The sequence below is a fragment of the Marmota flaviventris genome, chromosome 19 (assembly GCF_047511675.1).
Source record: "Marmota flaviventris isolate mMarFla1 chromosome 19, mMarFla1.hap1, whole genome shotgun sequence".
NCBI classification, from domain to species: domain Eukaryota; kingdom Metazoa; phylum Chordata; class Mammalia; order Rodentia; family Sciuridae; genus Marmota; species Marmota flaviventris.
This window is the reverse complement of record NC_092516.1, coordinates 6,726,082-6,749,980: the sequence shown is the minus strand read 5'-3', so window position 1 is coordinate 6,749,980 and position 23,899 is coordinate 6,726,082. Positions and strand designations below refer to the sequence as shown.

The window sequence follows — 23,899 nt, the reverse complement described above, 5'->3', positions numbered from 1 at the left end:
AGCCAATCATCAGCTGGCAGCTGGAAGTTTGCTGGGGCCCCTTTGGGCTGTGGCTCTCAACACTGCCCACTAAGTGATGCAGACCCATAAGGCAGAAGGACAGCAAGGTAGTGGACCCCTGCCCAGAAGCCCTCTCCAACCTTCCTCCTAGGCTCACAGGTGACAGGAACATGTGCGTCAGAGGTACATTTTCCAGGAAGTGGGACTGGGGGTGGCACCAGGAGGGAGGAAGCTGGCCAGAGCATATCTATCTTCTGTGCTCACAGCATTTGAGGATTTTGCAAGACCCACTCTGCTTGAATAAGCTAGAGACCCCCCACCAAGGCTGCCTGGTGAACTGGTCCCTTGGCCATGCGAGGAGGGCCTGTGGGGTGCAGACAGGGTGGGTGCCTTCCCACTTTCCCACCCCCACCACTTTCCGCCACAGCAGGTGAAGTTCTGACTGACAGCCTCAGCTGGAGTCAGCTCCTGCGCTGGAGAATCTCATGCCCTCGGGACCACGCTGTGCTTTGGGGGTCAGGAGGAATGCCAGCCCTGCTGACCTTGTCCTCAGTGGGCCAGTGCTGCAGTTACCCACAATGGGAACCACCCTTTTGTACAAACTCTGTGCTTCCCTGCCTCAGTTTCCCCACTTCCTCACCTGTGCTTCCTGAGGTCACATCCCAAATAAACTATCTGCACCAAGTCCTGGTCTTAGGTTGGCCTTTGGGGAATCATGGGCGAGAGCATCTGGCACTTGGGTAATGGGGCACTCTGAGATAGGGGTCCTCGATCAGGAGTGTTTGCTCCCTGCGCCCTACTGCAGACTCCCTGCCCCAGACACCCTGGGCCTTTCCACAAGTCGTCTTTCTGATTGAACTAGCTGGTGAGGGTTCAGCTCTCTCCAAATCCTGTATAAGGGTTAGGAGTTAGAGACAGGTCTTGGGCTGGACTGGTCATGGGTGAACCCAGACAGTTGATCAGGAAGCCACTGGGTCCAAAGAAAGCTCTGCAGAGCACAAATTCAGGCATGCACTTGTGTTTATTAGCAAATGGGTCAGAAAGGGACCGCAGCCTGGTCCAGCAGGCTGTCCCCACCTGACTCTGAGTGTCCGCAGCCCAGGTGACTATATAAGCACTGTGGTGCTCACACAGGCCAAGTGGACTCAGCCAACTCCAGGAGTTGCAGAGACCTGAGTGTAGAGAGGAATAGCGGCATCAGGGAGGCATCTGGCCTGGGTGCACTGTGGGACATCAGTGACAGAGCCACCCAAAGCGCCAACTGACATTGGTGTAAACTCCAGCCCGGTTGGGTCGACCACAACCCACTCCCCAGCTCACAATTCCAATCTGATACCACAGCCCTTCCAGGTCGCAGACTAAGGGTCCTCCTGAGTCACCCTGGGGAGAAGCCTGGGTGAGCCCAACCAGGGCAGGTGGGTGGAGCCTGCAGAGAGGCTGGGGGAGCAGGGTGGCAGTGCAGCTGGCAGGAGGGGTGTGAGTCCTATTCCCTGCTCCCCAGCAGAGAAGAGCCTCAGTTTCTGCATCTGCAAAGTGGGGCCTCAGTCTCTACCTCCAGGGGCTGACCGGGTGTGGGAGGAGGCACCACCAGTGGAGAATGAGCAGTATGTTTTGTAGGCTGGTGAGTAAGGACTGCCATTGCTTTACTCCAGGTGTGGGCTGGTGGGGGCTCGGAGCCTGCTCTCAGGCCTGGGGCAGGGTGGGTATGATTTCCTCATGGGGTGGGCACTCACGTGGCAGGTATCCCTGCTGCCATTCTCAGCACCAGCACAAAGCATGTTGAAACTGATGGAGCTGCGCTGAGAGAGCAACTCGAACAGCTCCCTGCACCTGCTGTTGTTGAGGATGGTGACCTGCACTTCCCGGAGGCGGTAGGGGGGTGGCAGAGGTACTGGGGTAGGACAGAGACAGAAAGCAAACTCAACCTCTCCTCTGCCATCTGGAGCAGAGCAGGATGCAGGACACATCTTGTAGCAGTTGGGAGGTCCCTGATGATCACCTCACATCATAGGCTATCAGCACTATCACAGAAGGACCCAATGGATGGGCTTGTTTTGCAGCTCCACCAAAACTTGGTTTCCTAATTTTTAAAATGCAGAAGAAAGTCCCAAGTGCACCAGTGGAGAGATTCCCCACAAAAACACAGAGAGTGTGGAACTTAAGGAGGCTGAGATAATTTGGGGCTGCAGGATCCAGAAGGAAAAATACAAAACTTGATGAAAGGCATGAAACTACAAATACAAGAGGCTACACAAGCTCCAATTTGGGTAAACACAAAGATCCACACTGAGACACGTTGTGATGAGGTTGTTAAGACAAAGACAGACATGTAGACCGCCAGAGAGAAGCAAGGCATCACTTTAAGGGACCATCAATAAAATCAACAGAAACCATGGAGGGCAGAAAGCAGTGGAAAGACACATTTCAAAGTCAAAGAGGGTGGGTTAAATGGTCATACAAGAATTCTCTATCATATAAAGCTCTCCTTCATGAAACGAAGGAGAAGTGAAGACATTCTCAGATAAACTACATCAGGATTCATCACGAGTAGATCAATTCTCATAGGAAATGGAAAAGGGGTGTTTGAGGCTGAAATGAAAGGAGGACACCAGACAGTAGCCCAAAGTCATCCAAGGAAAGAAAGAACAGCTTTGAAGGAAAATGCACTGGAAAATATAAAAGCCAGTCTTATTGTATTTTTGGTTAATGACTCTTCTTTGTTTCTTAGCCAATGTAAAATACAAACGTGTGGGGCTGGCATGTAGCACTTGCCTAGCATGCCCTGCGCTCAATCCCCAGCCCTGAAAAAAAAAAAAAAAGGCAAATGCATAAGGCAATAATTGTAAATTCATGTTAATGTTCTGCATAAAGACATAAATTATGATAAGAAAAACATAAAGTGAAGGAATAAATCTATCCAAGAACCGAGATTTATTTGTACTATTGAGGCTAAATTGGTATTAATTCAATAGATATTGTTACAAGTTTGAGATACAAATTGTAATGCCCAGGGCAACCACTAATAAAATAATTGAAAAATATAAGGAAACGAGAAGAGGGCTGGGGTTGTGGCTCAGTGGTAGAGTACTTGCCTAGCACTTATGAGGCACTGGGTTCAATTCTCAGCGCTACATAAAAATAAATAAATAAAATAAAGGTAATGTGTCCATCTACAAATTAAAAAAATATATTTAAAAAAGAGAAGAAAACCAATATGATATCCTAGTAAATCATTTAAATAAATGAAAACAAAAAAGAAATAAAAAACAATTTGGTGGTGCTACTTAGGAGGCTGAGGCAGGAAAATCATAAGTTTGAGGCCAGTTTTAAGCAACTTAGTGAGGCCCTGTCTCAAAATAAAAAATCAAGAGGGCTTGGAATGTAACTCAGTGGTACAGCACCACTGAGTTCCATGTCCAGTACTGAGAGAGAGAGAGACAGAGGAGAGAGAGAGAAGATATAAGAGATAGCTATAGATATAAAATATATATATATATATATATGATATACAAAACAAACAAACAAAAAATAGAAGCAAGTCTTTCCTGGTCAGTAATTACTCCTTATGTGCAGGGATTAGATGCTCCATGTAGAAAGCAGATAGGCAGAATGATTTAGAATCACAGTCCAATTGTACACCGTCTACACAGGTTCACTTTAGATTCAAGGACATATAAAGGCTAAAGGTTAGCAACAGAGATTTCATGCAAATAATAACCAAGAGAGCTAAGGCTGCTAAACTAGATCAGCCAAAGTGAACTTTAAATCAACACTTGTTACAAAGTCAAAGAAGGAAATTACATATTGATAAAAGATACCAATCCTTAAAAAAATGGCAATTATTAACATCCATATACCTAATAATAGAACCCAAAAATATATAAAGCAAAATTGACAGAATTGGTGGGAATAACAGAAAGTTGCATATTAATAGTTGGATGCTCTAATTTTCTGCCTTTAATAATGGATGGGAAAAGCAGAGAGATCAATAAAAATAGAAAATGTGAACAACACCATAAACCAAGTATATCACAGAAATATACAGTAGAGACCATCCAAAAAAACCAACAGAATATACATTTTCCTGAGGTGTGTGTGCAACTGTCTCCATGACATGCAGTAGGTCGGTGAGTTGGAAAACACTGATACCAAGCAACACATCTTCCCTGGGAATTCCCAGGAGGAAATGCAGCCAGAAATCAGCAACAACAAGACCAAATAATTCCCATACCTGTGGGTGTTAAACAACAGTCTCTTAAATGACCCCTGGGTAAAGAGGAAACCACAGGTAACACTAGGATAGACCCCAGACATAGCAAAAGTGCTTGGAGAGGGCAACAAGAGCTGTCCATGCCTACCTAATAAAAGAGGGAAATCTTGGATCAGCGGCCCAGGGTTACATGGTAAGGAGCTGGATAAAGAAGCACAAACTAAAGCCACCGGGAAGAAGGAAATGAGAAGTTGGATATGTAGAAAAGACCAATGAAACCAAAAAGAGAAGCAAGCAGGAAGTACCATGAAAGTGGGGCCAGTAGTACTGACCCTACAGAAACAGAAAGGATGACAAGAGAACAGAGATGATCTGGAGGCAGCAGAATGATCCCCAGGAAGTCACAGAACACCAGAAAAGGCTCAAGAAGAAATCGAAAATCTGAACATGTGTTATTTATATAATGAATAGGGATCGGATCAGTAATCAAAAATCTCCCAATGAAAAAAAGCTCAGGGTCGGGCAGCTTCACTGGTGAATTCTATCAACATCTAAGAAGAACTGACACCAACCCTTCCTGAGCTCTCCCCATGACAGAACTGAGGGAAACACTGCCCTGCTCCTCCCCCGAGGCCAGCGTGAGCCTTACACCAGCCACAAAGACAACGCCACAGCAACAAAAGAGAAAACTGGAACGCCATCTCCCCCTTCTGAAAGCACTAGTGGAAATCTTCACCAGAACACGAGCAAAGCATGCTCTATAGGACTCCTTCCAGAGGACGGCTGGGCCCACATTTAGAACTCAGGATGGCATCTACATAATAGAACAAGAAAGAAAACACAGGATTGCCTTAATAGGCACAGAAAAGGCATTGACAAAATTTAGTGCCCTTTCATGATGAAAACACTCCACAAACAAGGAACGGAAGGGACCTGCCAACACAACCGAAGCCCTGTAATGAAAAGCCAGCAGTGAAAGTCTTGCTCAAGAGTGAAAAACCAGACAGTTTTTCCTCTAAGACCAAGAACAAAGCAAGGTTGCCTGATTCCACCCTTCTATTCACATAGTACTGGGATTTCTCACAAGAACAATTAAGCAAGCAAGAAAGAAAAGGTAACCCAATCAGAAAAAAAAAGGAAAAAAATGATCTCCATTCCCAAATGACATGACCTTATATGTAGAAATAGTAAGTCCACAAGAAATGTGTAAATAAACACCTTCTAGAGCTAATGAACAAATATACAGTGCAGGATACAGACTCAACATTCAAAAATCCTTGGTGTGCTGGGCACATGCCTGTAAACCAGCACAACTCAGGAGAACAGAGGCAGGAAGATTGCAAGTAAGGCGCCAGCCTCAGCAACTTAGTGAGGCCCTGCCTCAGAATAAAAGAAAAATGGCCTGGGATTTAGCTCAGAGTAAGGCCTCCCTAGGTTCAATCCAAACACTGAAAAAGAAGTCATTTATGTTCCTTTATACTAACAATGAACACTCCAAAGAGGAAATTAAGAAAACATTCCATTTACAAGAGTATCAAAAGAAAAAAAAATGAGTAAACTAACTGATGAGGTCTAAGACTTGCATACAAAAAGCTGCAAATCTTTGCTGAAAGCAATGAAAGAAGGTGCAAATAAATGGATGTTTGTATGTTGATGATTTTAGATGCATTAATATGGCAGTGCACCCTAAAACAACCACAATTTAATGCAATCCTGATCCAAATATCAGTGGCTTTTTTAAAAATTTTTTATTGTTGGTTGTTCAAAACATTACATAGTTCTTGATATATCATATTTCACACTTTGATTCAAGTGGGTTATGAACTCCCATTTTTACCCCATATACAGATTGCAGAATCACATCAGTTACACATCCATTGATTTACATATTGCCATACTAGTGTCTGTTGTGTTCTGCTGCCTTTCCTATCCTCTACTATCCCCCCTCCCCTCCCCTCCCCTCCCCTCTTCTCTCTCTACCCCCTCTACTGTCATTCATTTCTCCCCCTTGTATTATTTTTCCCTTTCCCCTCACTTCCTCTTGTATGTACTTTTGTATAACCCTGAGGGTCTCCTTCCATTTCCATGAAATTTCCCTTCTCTCTCCCTTTCCCTCCCACCTCTCATCCCTGTTTAATGTTAATCTTCTTCTCATGCTCTTCGTCCCTACTCTGTTCTTAGTTACTCTCCTTATATCAAAGAAGACATTTGGCATTTGTTTTTTAGGGATTGGCTAGCTTCACTTAGCATAATCTGCTCTAATGCCATCCATTTCCCTGCAAATTCTATGATTTTGTCATTTTTTAATGCAGAGTAATACTCCATTGTGTATAAATGCCACATTTTTTTTTATCCATTCGTCTATTGAAGGGCATCTAGGTTGGTTCCACAGTCTTGCTATTGTGAATTGTGCTGCTATGAACATCGATGTAGCAGTGTCCCTGTAGCATCCTCTTTTTAGGTCTTTAGGGAATAGACCGAGAAGGGGAATAGCTGGGTCAAATGGTGGCTCCATTCCCTGCTTTCCAAATTGGCTGCACCAATTTGCAGTCCCACCAGCAATGTACAAGTGTACCCTTTTCCCCACATCCTCGCCAGCACTTGTTGTTGTTTGACTTCATAATGGCTGCCAATCTTACTGGAGTGAGATGGTATCTTAGGGTGGTTTTGATTTGCATTTCTCTGACTGCTAGAAATGGTGAGCATTTTTTCATGTACTTGTTGTTGACTGTACGTCCTCCTCTGAGAAGTGTCTGTTCAGGTCCTTGGCCCATTTGTTGATTGGGTTGTTTGTTATCTTATTGTCTAATTTTTTGAGTTCTTTGTATACTCTGGATATTAGGGCTCTATTTGAAGTGTGAGGAGTAAAGATTTGTTCCCAGGATGTAGGCTCCCTATTTACCTCTCTTATTGTTTCTTTTGCTGAGAAAAAACTTTTTAGTTTGAGTAAGTCCCATTTGTTGATTCTAGTTATTAACTTTTGTGCTATGGGTGTCCTATTGAGGAATTTGGAGCCCGACCCCACAGAATGTAGATCGTAGCCAACTTTTTCTTCTATCAGACGGCGTGTCTCTGATTTGATATCAAGCTCCTTGATCCATTTTGAATTAACTTTTGTGCATGGCGAGAGAAAGGGATTCAGTTTCATTTTGTTGCATATGGATTTCCAGTTTTCCCAGCACCATTTGTTGAAGATGCTATCCTTCCTCCATTGCATGCTTTTAGCCCCTTTATCAAATATAAGATAGTTGTAGTTTTGTGGATTGGTTTCTGTGTCCTCTATTCTGTACCATTGGTCGACCCACCTGTTTTGGTACCAGTACCATGCTGTTTTTGTTACTATTGCTCTGTAGTATAGTTTGAAGTCTGGTATCGCTATACCGCCTGATTCACACTTCCTGATTAGCATTGTTTTTGCTATTCTGGGTCTTTTATTTTTCCATATGAATTTCATGATTGCTTTCTCTATTTCTACAAGAAATGCCGTTGGGATTTTGATTGGCATTGCATTAAACCTATAGAGAACTTTTGGTAATATCGCCATTTTGATGATGTTAGTTCTGCCTATCCATGAACAGGGTATATTTTTCCATTTTCTAAGATCTTCTTCTATTTCTCTCTTTAGGGTTCTGTAGTTTTCATTGTATAAGTCTTTCACCTCTTTTGTTAGGTTGATTCCCAAGTATTTTTTTTTTTTAAGATAATGTGAATGGAGTGGTTGTCCTCATTTCCATTTCAGAGGATTTGTCGCTGATATACAGGAATGCCTTTGATTTATGTGTGTTGATTTTATATCCTGCCACTTTGCTGAATTCATTTTTTTAGCTCTAATAGTTTCTTTGTAGACCCTTTTGGGTCTGCTAGGTATAGAATCATGTCATCTGCAAATAGTGATAATTTAAGTTCATCTTTTCCTATTTTTATGCCTTTAATTTCTTTCGTCTGTCTAATTGCTCTGGCCAGTGTTTCGAGAACTATGTTGAACAGAAGTGGTGAGAGAGGGCATCCCTGTCTTGTTCCAGATTTTAGAGGGAATGCCTTCAATTTTTCTCCATTCAGAATGATGCTAGCCTGAGGCTTAGCATAGATTGCTTTTACAATATTGAGGTATGTTCCTGTTATCCCTAGTTTTTCTAGAGTTTTTAACATAAAGGGATGCTGTACTTTGTCGAATGCTTTTTCCGCATCTATCGAGATGATCATATGGTTCTTATTTTTAAGTCTATTATCAGTGGCTTTTTAAAAGATATTGACAGCCTGCCTCTAAAATTTACCAGAATATCCAGGAGCCCTAAGTAATTAAAATAATATTGAAAAAAATAGAACAAAGTTGAATGACTCACTTCCAGATTTCAAAACATACTGTGAAGCTACATGAATTTAATAGCACCGTCCTGTTTGATTGCATAAAGACAGACATATAGACCAGTGTAAAAGAAATGTGAGTCTTGGAGATAAACCAACACATCTAAGGAGGATTGATTTTTCACAAGGTTCAATCAAAGTTCAGTGGTATTTAACAAATGGTGCTTGGACAACTGGCTAACCACAAGGAAGAGTAAAACTGGACCTCTACTTCTCGTCATGTGCAAGCCTCAGCTCAAAATGAATCAAAATCATGAATATAAGAGCTAAAAGTACAAAAGAAAACATAGGGGTCAATATGTAAATGTTCAGGATTCTGGATCTGACAATGTTGTTGCAGATATAACACCAAAACCTGGGTGTGGTAGCACACGCCTATAATCCCTATGACTCCAGAGGCTGAGGCCAGAGGATCACAAGTCTGAGCCTAGCCTCAGCACTTTGGCAAGGCATTGCCACAAAAAAAAAAAAAAAAAAAAAAAAAGGAGAGATTAAAAAAAAAGAAAGAAAGTTAAAAAAAAGAATAGGGCTGGGGGAGGTAGCATATTGGTAGAATGCCCCCAGTTCAATCCTCAGTACAGGGGGCAAAAAAAAAAAGATAAAATTCCAAAAGTACAAGCAACAAAGGAAGACAAATTATATTATATGCATTTGTGAATAAGTCAAAATGAACCCCACTATTTATAATTATAATGTACTAATAAAAACAAAAGAATAAATAAATAATTTGGATTTCATCAATATTAAGATTTTGGTATATTGAAAAACATTACCAAGAAAGTGAAAAAAGCGGTAGAGCACTTGCCTAGTATGTGCAGGGCCCTGGGTTCGATCCTCAGTACCACACAAAAATAAATGAATGGAATAAAGGTATTGTGTCCAACTAAAAAAAATTAATTAAAAAAAAGTGAAAAGAAAATCCAGATAATGGGAGAATGTATTTTTCAAATCATATTTTCAATAAAGGTCTACCTAGAACAGAACAGCATTATGACTCAATCAAAGACAACCCCATTAGTAATGGGCAAAGGATTCATAAAGCTAGTTTTCCTAGGGATATAGAACACATCAGTGAGCACATGGAAGAAGCTCAATGTCATTTGTCACTAGAGAAACATAAGTGAAAATCATACTGAGGCACCACATCCCACCCACAAGGACAGCCAAATTTAAAGAGTGGAAAATGGGGAGGGGGTGTGCTTGAGCAGTAGAGCACTTGCCTGGCATGCTTGAGGACCTCAGAACTAAAAAGGAAAAGAGAAGAAACCATGACGATAATGCATGTCAGCAAACATATTAACAGGAATGTGAAGGAGTTGCTGCTGGGCACTGCCGGTAGCTCCACAGGTCCAACAGAGAATCACCACGTGGTCCAGCAACCGCAGCCCCAATGATACCTGAAAAGAGTCATCAAACGAAAGTGTGCGTGTGTGCTCACAGCCACTGCAGCCACATCACTCAGCAGGTCAAAACCCCAAGTGTCCATCAGTGAATGAAGGGATGAGGACTGTGGTCTAAACGAATGTGCCCGAAGTGGAACGTTCATGGTCCCCAAGAAGCCCTGACGCTCAGACCCGGGCTATCGCGTGGATGACAAAAGAGGCCAGAGCAGGGGACATTTCTCTGGATACTTAGAAGAAGCCAAGGCAGAGGAGAAGTCTGGCTGGTGGCTCTTGGGACTGCAGGGAGGGCCCCACGTGGAGCCACAGCTTGGTGGCATGGAGGTCTCCCATGGAGTCCTCCCTTGTACAGTGTCATGAATATGCTGAATACGCCAAGCTGTGCATCTTCACACGTTAAGTGGCTCATTTGATGTTCTGTGAATTATACCAAAAAAATAAAAGAAGGAAAGAAAAGAAAAAGAAAGAGGGCTGGGGATGTGGCTCAAGCGGTAGCGCGCTCGCCTGGCATGTGTGCGGCCCGGGTTCGACCCTCAGCACCACATACAAACAAAGCTGTTGTGTCTGCCAAATAAATAAATAATTAAATATTTAAAAAAAAAAGAAAAGAAAAAGGAAGGAAGGAAAGGAAAAAAGAGGGATGCAGGACTGAGGGACACGCAAACGGGACGACCCTGGGAGACACGACAGCACGTGCAAGAAGCAGATGCAAAAGGCCACACGCTCTGTGGCTGCGTTGGCAAGGAATGTCCAGAGCAGGCAATCCATGCAGGCAGAGGGCAGGCGGTTGTTGCCAGGGGCAATGAGCCCAGGCCACCAGGCACGGAGAGGAATGATCAAGGAGGGCGGGGACTCCTGCTGAGATGGAGCTGTTCTGAGGTAGAGGGTGCCAGGATGGCCGCACAGCTTTGGGAACGCCCCGCAGATCTCTGAACAGCCTGCTTCGCCACTGCTGGCTATAAGTTTGGGTTTGTGAACTAAATCACAGTGGAAGGAAGTTAACGGCAGAGGCCCTTGGCAGGAGGCTGTCCTGAGCCTGCCACCCCTACTGGCTAGCAAAGGCACATGCCAAGCCAGCCCCCCTTGTACCCCTGCCTTCTGGCCCACACATGTCTACAAGGGAAGGGGACAGAGCCTGTCTTCCTGCCCTTGCAGTGGGAGCAAGAGGAGGGCAGCCCCTGAGGAGAGAATGCTGAGCGGGTGCCCAGGTCCAGGAGGGGCAGCTGGACCTGGTGGCTAAATGGGATGAGGATAGTGCCCAGCCCAGCCCTCTGTCCCCAACCTTACCCATATTCTCATGGATGACTCCCCAACCAGTCACCCAGCAGTCGGACCGGTGCAGGAACATGAAGGTAGAAGACAGGACACAGACGGGCTGGATGTACTTGCTGTAGGTGACCGAGGAGGCCAGCCTCAGCAGGGCGATGTCATGGAACTTCCCTCTAGCCTGGGGGTTCACAATGATGTCCTTCACTCTGTACCGGTTTCGGTGGGCCTGCAGGCTCCAGAAAGATTGGCGGAGAGTCAGCTCACCAAGCTGGACTATCCACCTGGAAGCACGAGAGAACCTGGCAGGGGAGAAGAGAGCGACCTCCAGGGCCCGGGGAAGGGGGCCTGGCCATCTGAGCACACCTGGGCTGGGGTGATGCTGTGGGGCTGCTACTACTTCCTCATTATGGACACCATTAGTGTCCATGGCAAGTCCTTCTTATGGTCCCAAGGCCTTCTATAGAAGCCACAGAGCCTAGACAGGCAGGACCAGAGCACTGTGGAGGGAGAAGCAAGAAAGTGGCTCCACACACTCCCAGGGGGTCTTGTCACCTCCCAGAGCTATCTTAAGGACAAAGCAATTCATCCCAGTTTTTCTGGGGATGCTTATGCAGTCATAAATGATTAAGCAGATGTGGGGGTCAGTGTTGGGCCTCAGGCAGGATGAAGTCACACATCTGGTCTGGGGAGAGCTCCACAGGGCAGGGTGGTGACCAGCACTGGCCCCACATCAGCCCATGTCTCCTACACTTCTGGTATCTATACTTTGTATTGCTGTTGTTTTGTTTTGTTTTTGTACCTAGGATTGAATCCAGAGGCACTTAGCCACTGAACCCCATCCCCAGCACTTTATTGTAGTTTATTTAGAGACAGGGTCTTGCTAAGTTGCTTAGGACCTGGTTAAGTTGCAGAGGCTGACTTTGAACTCGCCATCCTCCTGCCTCAACCTCCTCAGCTGTTGGCATTAAAGGTGTGCGACAGCCTTGTATACTTTACAAGTGGATATGGACAATAGTACATTTGGGTTGAGAAAAAAAAAAAAACGTGCAATACACCTCGAGGTGCATGGAAGTGTAGAAGAGCACTCTGGGAGCACTAGAGTGGCCTTGGCTCCAGGGGAACCAGCAGAGAAGGCTGTAGTGTGACTGTTACAGCAGAGACTGGGGCTCAGATGAGGTTGCAAGAAGGCAAGGCGCACCCTCTGCAGGAAGAGAGGTTTCTGTCCCTTGTGGATACCAGACTCACCTTCTGAAGCAGTGCGCCCAGCACCCAGCGGCGGCTGAGCAGGCTCCCTCCGCACGTCTTGACATTGCGCACACGCACCAGGGCCTGCCACGGCCAGCGCCCGCGCGAGGACTCCACTCCGCCCACGATCAGAGGGCGGACCTCCCGGCGGCCGCAGGGCAGATACGCAGTGAGCTCGCGGGGCAGGCCCACCGCTGGATGGGGGGGGGGGGGCCTCTGGGGACGCACCCACCCGCCCCTCCCCAGGGCCCGGCCGTTACTTGAGAGCAGCAGGGTGCTCATGGGACCTGAGGCGGAGGAGAGGGAGAGATGAGGCGTCCTCGCACCGTCCTCTGCATCCGACGCCCGCGCACCACGCAGGGGGCTCGTCGGGGGCGCCTTACCTGCCTGCGGGATCTCTTCCTGCGAGTCTGCGTGGAGGCCAGGAGGTGAGCGCCCCTGACCTCCACGATGCCCGCGGCCCCCGTCGCCCCGCCCTGCCAGCAGCGCCCCCTGAATTCACCCTGCTTCTCCAGTCCCGGGCGCCACAGCAGCGCCAGCAGCAGCAGCGGCGGCAGAAGTGGGCAGCTCCTCTCGCCCATGGCCTCTTCTGCAACCTGGCGCCCCCTGGGCTCCCTGCAGCTCCTCTCCAGACCCTGCCGGCGCCCCCTGCGGGAGAGGCAGCAGGCTGGAAGCCCTGGCCACCACCTTCACCCAGATGAGCTCACTGGAACCAAGGGATCCTTGGGGACCACAGTGCCTTCGGCTCCTACAGGAGTTGGTCAGCTGGCACATGTCATGATGTGGTGCTGCAGCCAGTGAACCCCAACACCCCTTTCTTGTCTGCAGCCCATGAGCGCTGGCTGCCTCCTCTGATGCCCTCTTTCCCCCACCCACAACTCCCCCAGGAACAAGGACATGGCCCTCAGCCAGGAGCCCCCGGGAAGCCCACTAGCACCTCCTCCTGGCAGGCTGATCTGGAGTCAGCAGTGTGGCGCCTCCTGCGAAAGGTGCTGCTCCTTTGCAACCACGGAGCTGGGCTGCGACCATGCACAGGGCTCGAGCTCCTTCTCTGCCTGCTGCCTGCAGTGGGCCTCACACAACTGCCCGGGCCTCCAGGGCCTCTGCTTCCTGTGGGAGTGGGGTCAGTGTACCAGTCCCACTTGTGAGTGGACAGCCAGCCAGGCATCAGCACCAACACCCCCTGGGTCAGAGAGTCCCCATCGGGTCCCATAGAACTCAGAAGAGTCAGTGTGCTCCTGGGTGAGGACACAAGCGTGAGCCTCTCTCCAGATGTGTTCCCCAGCAGAGGCCAGTGGACAGGGCTGAATTCTCCCAGAGTGGACCTGAGACTGCTGGCCCGAAGGAGTGCCACAAGGGAAGACAGCAGCTTCTGGTCACCAGGGCTGTACTGAGGCGTGGTCAGGGAGGCATGAGATGCCCAGGTGGGAACCTTGGTTACTCAGTCTCGAGCCCCTGCACCAGTCCAATGGTGCCATGTGGTCCAAGCCCCTCGGGGAATCCCACTGTTAGTGGGACCCGGAGTGGCACCATCCTCCAAGTTTGCAGGGACACTCCTCAAGAAGGACCATCCAAGGGCGCCTGTGGTCTCCCCAGAGCTGGTCAAGGGCCAGTGTTTTTCTTGGAGTGCTGGATTGGAACACCCTGCTCCTGCTGAGTTGGCCCTGGACGACCCAACAAGGAGGATGGAGAATGTTCCAAGGAGAACTCGGGCCTTCATCAGAGGGTCTGTTGCAGGGAGGTCAGCTGACCACAGAGGAAGCCCAGATAATCCACGGAGAGCAGACAACTGGGAAACTACTTATTTTGTTTTTCATACCCGAGATAGAGCCTGGGGATGCTCTAACGCCCAGCCACACCCCCAGCCCTTTTAAACAAAGTTTCAGACAGTTCAGTCACCGAGGCTGTGCTGGATGTGGGATCCTCCTGCCTCAGCCTTCCCGTCACTGGGATTACCAGCATTCACCACTACACCCCTCTACAACTGGGAAACTTGGAACTAGTGTCCCTCAGAAAGATTCAGGAGGAGTCTTCCAGGAGGAGGCAAGGATTGTCCAGGAAAGGAGCAACTGGAGAAAAGAGTGTGGAGAAGTTTAAAATATCACTGCTGAGCAGAACATTGTAGCAGAAGGGCTCAGCACTAATTTGGTCATAGCTAAGTAAGAAATGCAGTGGTAAGCTGGAAGAGAAAACAAAGAAAGGAACTCAGAAGGCAGAGCAAGGATTTGGAGGAGGGATTCCACAAGAGAAGGCTGTAAAGACAGATTCAGCCAGAAGTGGTGGCGAATGCTTGTAATCCCAGCAGCTCAGGAGGATGAGGCAGGAGCATCCCAAGTCCCAGACCAGCAGCCTGGGCAACTTTGATAGTCCTGTCTTAAAATAATAAAGAGGGAGAAAGAGAGAGAGAGAGATAGAGAGAGACCGAGAGACCGAGTCTACCCCCCCCCCCCCGAATGTTGGGATTTAACTCGGGGACAGAACACTTGCCTACCTTGTGCAAGAATCTGGGTTCAGCTGCCAGTGCCACATGTAGATGGGTAAATAAATAAATGAGAAGGTAAAGATGGCCTCTGCACTGCCGAGTGTCCAAGCTGGAGTGGGCAGGGCGCTGTTGGACTCTTGTGCCTCAGTGTGCACCCACATTTCCCACAGTAAAAAGTGTTTGAAACAGAGAGTGGGTTGGGAGAAAGCAAAGGGCCAGTCGCACTCCAGGATTCCCCCCAGCAGCTCATTCTGGGCTGGGATATGCTGGGGTCCCGCCCCTGTGCTCCACCTGTGTGTGCAGAGGGCAGTGTCCAGACTGAACGAGTCTGAAGATGCTGGCGCATTAGCTGCAATTGGAACATTCCTGACACCACATGGGCTGAAGCAAGTGATGGGCACCCTCAGAGGGGAGGACTTGGAAGGCTCTTGCCTTTCCCAGGAAATAGGTCACCAGGGCCAGGGAGAGTCACCTCCTCAGCACCACACTCCGCAGCTGAGCGACTACCAGTGAGCACAGCTCATGATGGCTGCAGCTCTTGGGAGTTCCTGGGAGGAGCTCACTGATGCAGGCGATACTGGACAGATGACAAGGACTGTAGTGATGTCTTCAAAGGAGGTTACAGGCCAGGCACTGGATCTCATCCACTGGGAACTGCTCTGCACAGTACAGAAACCCCCCAAGTGGGAGGACTGTGTCTTTATCCCTATAAGTTTTCTGATTCATGTGGAACTTCAGTTTCTTTTGCAATTGCAAACTCCATCATTGAGTTAATGAGAATATGTGAGTATCTTTTCCTTTTCTTTCTTTTTTAAATGGTTCTGGAGATTGAATCCAGAGACACTGAGCTACACTGACAGTTGTTTTTGTTGTTGTTGTTTTTGCTGCAGGTCTTGCTAATTGTTGAGGCTGACCTTGAACTTGCACTCCTCCTGCTTCAGCCTCACAAGTCACTGGGATCACATGTGTGGGCCATCACACTTAGCAACAGTGGATATTCTTACAAGATGCCAAGAAGTACATTCCTGTGGGTGCAAGCAGAAGTGGGTGGAGAAAAGATTTTTGTTGTTACTGTTTTTTAAATTTTTCATTTGTAGGTGGATACAATACCTTTATTTTACTTATTTATTTTTATGTGGATCTGAATATTGAACCCAGTGCCTCACACATGCTAGGTAAATGCTCTACTGCTGAGCCAAAACTGTAGCCCTGAAAGTTTTTTTTTTTTTTTTTTGGTCATTTCTTTCTATTTGATTTTTGTTGGTGGTACCAGTGATCACCCCCAAGGATTTGTGCATACTAGGCAGGTGTTTTACCAGTGAGCTACATCCCCAGCCTGCCATTTCTTTCTAAATGCTTTCTTTCTGTTTCAGCTTTAATATACATTGTCAAAAGAACTGCACAAAAGATGAAAGCACATGAGGAAATTTTAACGTCAGATAAAACATGTCCAAGGATAGAGGTCTTTGGTTTGAAAATTGAGGATCTTTTCCATAGACAAAAGTTGCATTCAGGGGCTGGGGCTGGCGCTCAGTGGTAGAGCACTTGCCTAGCACGTGTGAGACACTGGGCTCAATTCTCAGCACTGCATATAAATAAGTGAATAACAACATCAACATCTAAAAACAAATTTTGTTTAAAAAGTTGCATTCTGAAGCTGGCTCAGTGGTAGAGTGCTCACCAAGCATGTTTAAGGCCCTGGGCACCACATAAAAATCGATCCTCAGCACCACATAAAAATAAATAAAGATATTGTGTCCATCTACAACTAAAAATAAATATATTTTTTTTAAAGTTGCATTCCACTGAAAGATGTAGGAGGCATGTCCTTCTGTGTCCCCAGAGCAGAAGTCTTGGGAACACATAAGCAAAAAAGTGTTCAAAATACTCAAGCAACTAAAATCCAGATTTCTCCCCTCAGAATTCGGGAGATCAGTTAGAGATGAAAATGAACAAGTGGAGAAGCCATCACACCAGTGTTGTCACCATGCATGATTTCCACTGCACTGCAGCATTTGGGTGCTCAGTGGGTCATCCTGTCCCTGGGGCACTGAGGCCCTTGGAAGTTGGTTACCTGGAGGTGAGGTGGAGGGCAGCCCCAGTGCTTAGGCTGGCCAGAGATCCCTGCCCAGCAGCACATCTGGGAGGCCCCTGATCCCCAGAGACAGGCCCACTGCCGCCCCCTGGTGGCAAGTGGGCAGATGTCAAGGCGCTGGCTGTGGGTGGTCAGAGGGCAGGTACTTCCATTTTTCCTGTTGAAATCCATTGTCCTTGATTAATGAGTTTACCTCTCTCACCCCTTGTGTCCTGGCCCACCTAAGGCCCACAGAGCCTGGGGAACAATGGCCAACAGGGCAGAGTGGGTGTGTTTGTCCAAGATGCCTGTGGCAAGTTCTGGGCTCTGTACCTCCACTGCCCATCCAGCTCCTTCCTGTTCAGAGTGGGTGAGAAGGTGGGAGAGCCAGAAGGTGACTCTGCAGGGCCTGGTCCTGACGACCTCCCTTGGGGCCAGCTGCCCCTGCCTCCACCCTCATACAGACTTACACGGAGGAGCTACACCTGCCAGGGTGGTGCCTGTTGAAACAGTGCCACATGAGCTTGTCCCTGGGCCACTACCCTCAGCCCCCAATGGTCCTCCCAGCACCCAATAACCAAAAGATGAGTGCTGGGCTCAGCAGAGGGAGGGAGTAGGTCTCATTCAAAGCCAGCTTTGAGGAAGATGGGGAACTTTTTCTTTCTCAGATCTCCATCTTGAGGGGATGTAGAGGTAGAGGAGCACAGTGGGACAGAAGGCAGGAAACACACATATGTGGATTATCTATGTTGTGAACCTGTCACAGTCCTGACACCCCTCAGGGCCAAGGGGGCTTCAGCTTTGTTCTCACTGTGAGGAAGCTGGGAAGTTAAAACGATTTGCAGCTTTTAATTTCAAAGTGGGTCTTTTTCCATGGGTTGCACCCACAGGGCCTGCCTGGACGGTCCTTTCTAGGTGGTCTCCAGCCTCCATGGGTTGCCGCAGTCTGGCTGGGCACAATTCAGGAGACACTTGTCAAAAGAAACGAACTTTATTTTTAGAACCACACACGCCAAACAAAACCGCTCCTCAGGAAAAACCCTCAGAGCCCAACTGCCACCACCGGCTTCCCACAAGCCTCTCTCACAACCACAAGCCTCTCCACCTCCCACAATCCTCCTGCTCTTGAGGCCAATTGGCTGGGTCGCGTGGGCGGAGCCAAAAAGTCCCCCAATGAGCAGCTCCGTGGTCTGAAAGGGCAGGGAAACAGCCCAATGAGCATCACCGCAGAGGAGCCAATCAGCTAGATGTTGCTGGGGCCGCTGTGAGCCAATCATCAGCTGGCAGTCTGAAAGTTTGCTGGGGCCCCTTCAGCTGTGGCTCTCAACACTGGGTCATGGATCTTTCTCTGGTGAGGGAGATCTTGTGAGTGCCAACCTGATGGGGTTAATGCATGGGTTGCATGGTATGATACTTTGGGGGCATTTTTCAAAGGGTCGGTGACTGTTATCAGCTTCAGCTTCATCTTCATCATTGCTCACATTTGTGACAGCATCTCATCTCAGTCTGCTGGGGCTGTGCCGCAGTCTGGCTGGGCACAAAATCACGAGCCACTCACAGCCTTGTAGATTCAAACAGCAACTCTTTATTCCCGAACTCACACCGGCACTCTACAATCACGTTCTGGGGAAATCCACGTTCTCTGCCCAAATCCACTACCACTGGGCTTCTGTCTCCCAAAAAATACTGTCTGAATCCCGTGAGAACTCAAGGGGAACTCAGGCAGCAGGATACGCCCTATTCCCAGCAGGAATAATCTTAAACCTGGAACGCCCTAAACCGGAACGCCCTAAACCCGATTATCCTAAACCAGGAACGCCCTAAACCCGATTATCCTAAACCGGGAACACCCTAAACCTGGATCCGCCCTGGTCCTTGAGCAAGGTCACCTACATGCAATGTCACTGCAAAATGTCCTATTTCCACAAGTCCTTCCACTAAGCAACATGGGGTACGCTGGCAAGGAAATTGTCATACCTACTTGTCTAATGGCTCCCAGCATCGCTGCCCTAACAAATGACCACAAACTGAGAGGCTTATAAAGCAGAAAGGTGTTCCCTCTCAGTCCAGGAGGCTGACGTCTGAAATTAAGGTGTTGTCTGGGTCTTGCTCCCTCTAGAGGTTTTGCAGAGTTCTCTCCTTGTCTCTCCCAGCCTCTGCTAGCACCTGGTCATCTTTGACTTTCAACATATCACTCCAGACTCTGCCTCCATCTTTGTGGCTCCTGCCCCATGTGTGTCTTCCTGGACCATCTCTTCTTCAGTCTTTTATAAGACACTCTCTCCCTAATAATCCATGCTGATCTCATCTTGACTAATTGCCTCTATCTGCAGAGCCCTTATTTCCAAGGTCACATTCTGAGGTTCTGGGTAGATGTGAACTTGGAGGTCACACTATTCAATTGACTCTACTAAATCACCTTTGACCTGAGACTTGGAAAGCTGAGCAGAGTACGCACGGTCATGTGGATGTCACTTGACCACGGTCCTGGGCCACTGAGCATCCATCCCACCCTGCTGCCCCACCACTGAGAGAGAGGAGAGCCCCACAGAGCCACCCCATATCTATGTGTTTGCCTGGATGGAGAAGGAAGGGAACAAGTCTCCCTGGCTTGTGAACATTCATTAAGACAATCAGTGTTCTCCTGCTGGGGCTACCTTGGCGTAGGAGTGGGATTTCATGCAAATGAGACCCCTGCTCTGGGAAGCAGGAGGAGTGGTTTTTATCATTAGTCCATCCAAGTTGGTGTTTGGGGCTAACCAGCTGGGAGCCAGGAGGTGAGGACAATGACCTCCTCTTACCCTTCACCCTGAAGTATCTGAGGTGCCCCTCTTTGGCTCCTAGACCTGTGACACCTGCTGGAAACCCACCGTCCTTGAGGGTATGCTGTGTGCCAGCTTTGAGGAAGGCCAAGAGGACTCCTGCCCAGTGGGATAGCCACACCCAGCCCTCCACCAGAACCCCCCAGTGGGCAGAGTGTTGCCCTCCCCATTATCCCTGGGAACCTCCCAGGACAGAGGTCAACATCTTTTCTGTTGTTGTTGTTGTTTTTAAGATGTTGACGGACTTTTTTATTTTACTCATTTATTTATATGTGGTGCTTAGAATTGAACCCAGTGTCTCACACATGTGAGGCAAGCGCTCTACACTGAGCCACAACCCCAGCCCCCTCAACATCTTTTTTTTTCATTTATTTTTTAAAATACAAAGGTCAGTTCTAAAAGAAAGTCCACAAAGTTCCCAAGCCCCATCTCTCTTTCTTTTTGTGGAGCTTTTGTCTCTCTTTCTTTGCGGTGCTGGAGATGGAGCCCAGGTCTCATGTAGGCTAGGCATTTGCTCTACCACGCAGCTACACCCCAGCCCTTCTGCCTTTGAAATATTATATAAATACGATGGGGGTCAGGATGTAGCTCAGTGGTAGAACACATTCCTAGACTGTGGGTCCCCTCCCAGCACTGAAAAAAAAATCAGAACATTCAAAATCTGAGACTGATCTTATCTCTCTCTTGAGAGTTTTTCCTTTGGGGCCAGAATACCCCCCCAAAAAAAGAAAAAAAAAAAACCACTGTGAGCCTTTGACCATATTTTCATGCAGGGCAAGTCATTTCTGGGCTTGATTGGTGGTGTCTTTTCCTGTCTGCTCTTATATGCATCTGCCACACGCCTCACTGTTTTCCCTCAAAGAAGAGAGATTTTACATAGAAAATGAAACAACTGGAAATGTCAGTCAGCAACTCAAAAGTGATTCTCTGAGTCTCAACTCTGAAATACACAACTATAGCAGAAATTTAAGTTTTATTTAGAAAATAGATGGTCCCTGTCACACTGCCTGTCCCATCTGCAGGAATTCTATCCCCCTCTAGTTCCCAAACCAGCCTCCCCTACCTGCTCCCAAAAACTCTCAGTGCATTGACCCTCTTCCTCCTAGCTCTGGGCTTGAAGTGCTTGAGGGAGGCTGGGGGACTGGGGTAGGGGTGGAGGGCCCGGTTTCTGTGTCCAGGAGAACTGGCCCTGGGCATCCCTGCACCTCTGGACACTTGCTTTCTCCCCAGGGTGATTCCAGAAGCCCCCTGGTCTGTGACATTGGTGGCATCTGGGCCCAGGCATGAGTGGTGAGTTGGGGGAATGAGTATAACTTCCCCAAGAAACTTGTTGTTTACACCAAAGTCAGCCACACGCTGCCCTCCACCCCATGCCCTGCCCTCTGGAGCTCTCTCGCAGAAGACCTCCCCACATCCCTTCTTTAGACCTTGTAAGCCTCTGCTAAGCCCTGGCCTCCGGCTCATCCCCATGGGCCCTGAGCTGTTTCTCGCCTGCCTGGTTAGCCTGTGGTTCCCCAGGGACAGAGCCTGGCAACTTTTTCTCCTTTCTCATCCCCCATCCAGGGTTGAGCCACAGGGTGCAGCCATCACTCAAAATGTCTTTCTTTGCTGGTTTCTGGAACTCCTGGGGCTGGTCTGGGCTCCCTGCAACGAGTCTGTCTTTGAGACAATAAAGACTGGACCCAGCAGAACATGTCCACCCAGGCCTACCAGCCACAGCCTCCATTTGCAGTATGGTCCGATGCTCACAGCGGCCCCGGGAGGTGCTCATTGCTCTTGGCCCCATTTTGCAGACAAGGAAACAGGAGTGGGATCTCCTGGTGCCCAAGCCCACTTTTTCTCAGCAGTGCTGTTCGTAAGCAAAGTGGGCATGAGAGCAGCACATCCAGGGGGTCTTGGAGTCATTGATAGGACCAGGGGATAATACCAAGAACTTGAGCAAAGCATGGGTGAGTCCTAGGGTCACAGGTGGCATTGGGTAAATATGAGGGTCTTGGGCAGACCTGGGGTCTACAGTTCATTGATAGGGGTTGATAGATCCCAAGGTGATGAGCAAGGCTAGGGGTCATGGCAGAGCTAGGGTCAATCTCAGAGTCATGGACAGGTCTGAAGTTCAATGCCAGGGTTGTGGTCAGGGCTGGGGGTCAGGCCTGGGTCTGCCTGGACTGGGCAGGTGGTATGACATCTCACACCTGCTGGGTGTAAATGGCACAGGATTGGTAGCAGACTGGGGGTGCTCTTAGTCTTCTCCTTTCTCACTCTTCTTCCCAGTCTCTCCAGAGAACTCTGGGTTCTGACCAAAGACAGCTAAGAGAGCTGGAGGCAGAAGCACAGGCTGGGACCCCAGCAGGGGTGGAGGGGCAAGTGGGGACCCCTAGGTCCAGAGGCAGGAGATGGGGGCAGTTTGAGCCTCTTTGGGTGGGAGTTTCAGCCTCCATCCCAGGACACCCCTCTCCCAGGGCTCCTAGAGCCCCTGGAGTCATAGGTCCCCTCTGTCACAAGCCCCCACATGGGCCCTCCTCACCCTCTTTGGCCTCTCTGGGCCCTTGTGCTTGCGCTTAGGGCTTCCTCCATAGTGTCCCTGCCCTGCTGCCTCACTCCCTGGACCTAGGCATTCCCTGGAGCCTCATTTGGGCATCTGGGGCATGTAGGCTCCTGCCACTTCTTCTCAGCTGCTGTGACTGGACTGTCTGCCTCCAAGAGTGACTCGTTATGGGTGGTGAGTCTAGCAGAGCTAAGCAAAAGCTAGGGATGGGGACAGAGAGCTGTGGTGCTGGTCGAGATGGGGCTATAGCGAGGAGGCCAGAGACCAGGGGGTGCAGCTGACCATGCTGGAAGGAAACAGCCTACCCTCTTCCCAGATCAACCAGCTGGTCATTCAGATAAGACTTCAGCTGACCACCAGGGACACAGCATGGTAACCTGGCCCCAAAGCTCTTACATGCTATATGTGACATGGAACCCTGTGTGGCCTGTCTGGGGTGCAAGAGGAAGGAGCATGGCCCCCTCCACTCATACAGAAGACCCCTCCCACACCACACAACAGCTGCTGGGGAACATATTCCTTCACAGGACTTTGTTGGGGATAGGAGCTGGGGGGTAGCCAGCCTGGGAGGCTATAGGAGAGCAGAGAGGAGAGGAGGAAGTGCTTCCCCAACCCCATGACATCCAAGGGACTTCTGAGCCTGGCAGATCTTGCCTCTGGCTTCCAACATCTGAGATTCTCCAAGGGCATCCATGGAGCCGCTCAGTGAGGCCCCTGGCTAAGCCACTCTTCTGCAGGTTGTCCCACTGATTTGCCTCCAATCCAGAGCCCTCAACCCTGGGGACACTGTGCACCTCCTGTTCCTCCTCCTCCAGCCCCTTCCTTCCTTTTGTACCCAACAACCATCCAGTTCCGCAAGTGTTCCCCAAGCCTGCCTTGAGCAGAGTTTGGAGGTGGCCAATAGCCATGGCACAACCACCAGATGAGACCATTTCAGCCACACTGCTCAGTTCTGGGGCAGTGAGTGGACAGGTAGTGGGGGCCTTTATGGTTTGCTTTTCATACAGAGCAGAGAAAGCCTTGTTAAGGAGGTGAAGTTGGGGACCTGAATGCCAGGAAGAAGCCTGTCCTGCTGCTCTCTGAGGGCTGGGCTGGAAGGGGCTCTGGAGGCCTTGGGCAGTCTGTGGGGTTTGGTCAGGACCTGCAGCCTGAATGCTCCCTTGGGCTGCAGTTGAGAAAGTCTCCCTGTGCCTCCCCACAGCATCAGAGTGGTGGCTGGCTGTGTGTCTTGGGTGATGAGCTGTGTTTGGTCCCAGTGGCCAGGAATGCTCAAGAAACTGGCTCAGATACAACTGCTGGAGGGCTAAGGGAAGCAGAGGGGGATGATTTAGGGAAACTCTTGCCCCTTGCTATGTACATGGACTGGGTCTCTCCCCAAGCCCCAGCCCACTATTGAGGCCTGTTCTGCCCGAGTGCTTTGATCTGAGCCCAGGTCCACTGCCACTTTCTCCACAGGGGTGACCTGGCCACTGATGTGTGAAGTCAAG

The 23,899-nt window shown here is 48.8% G+C and overlaps 1 pseudogene; it reads right to left on the bottom strand.

Moving 5' to 3' along the window:
- Window positions 1–1,145: 1,145 nt before the first annotated feature.
- LOC114096978 (serine protease 41-like) lies at window positions 1,146–13,070 on the bottom strand (annotated as a pseudogene).
- Window positions 13,071–23,899: the final 10,829 nt, after the last annotated feature.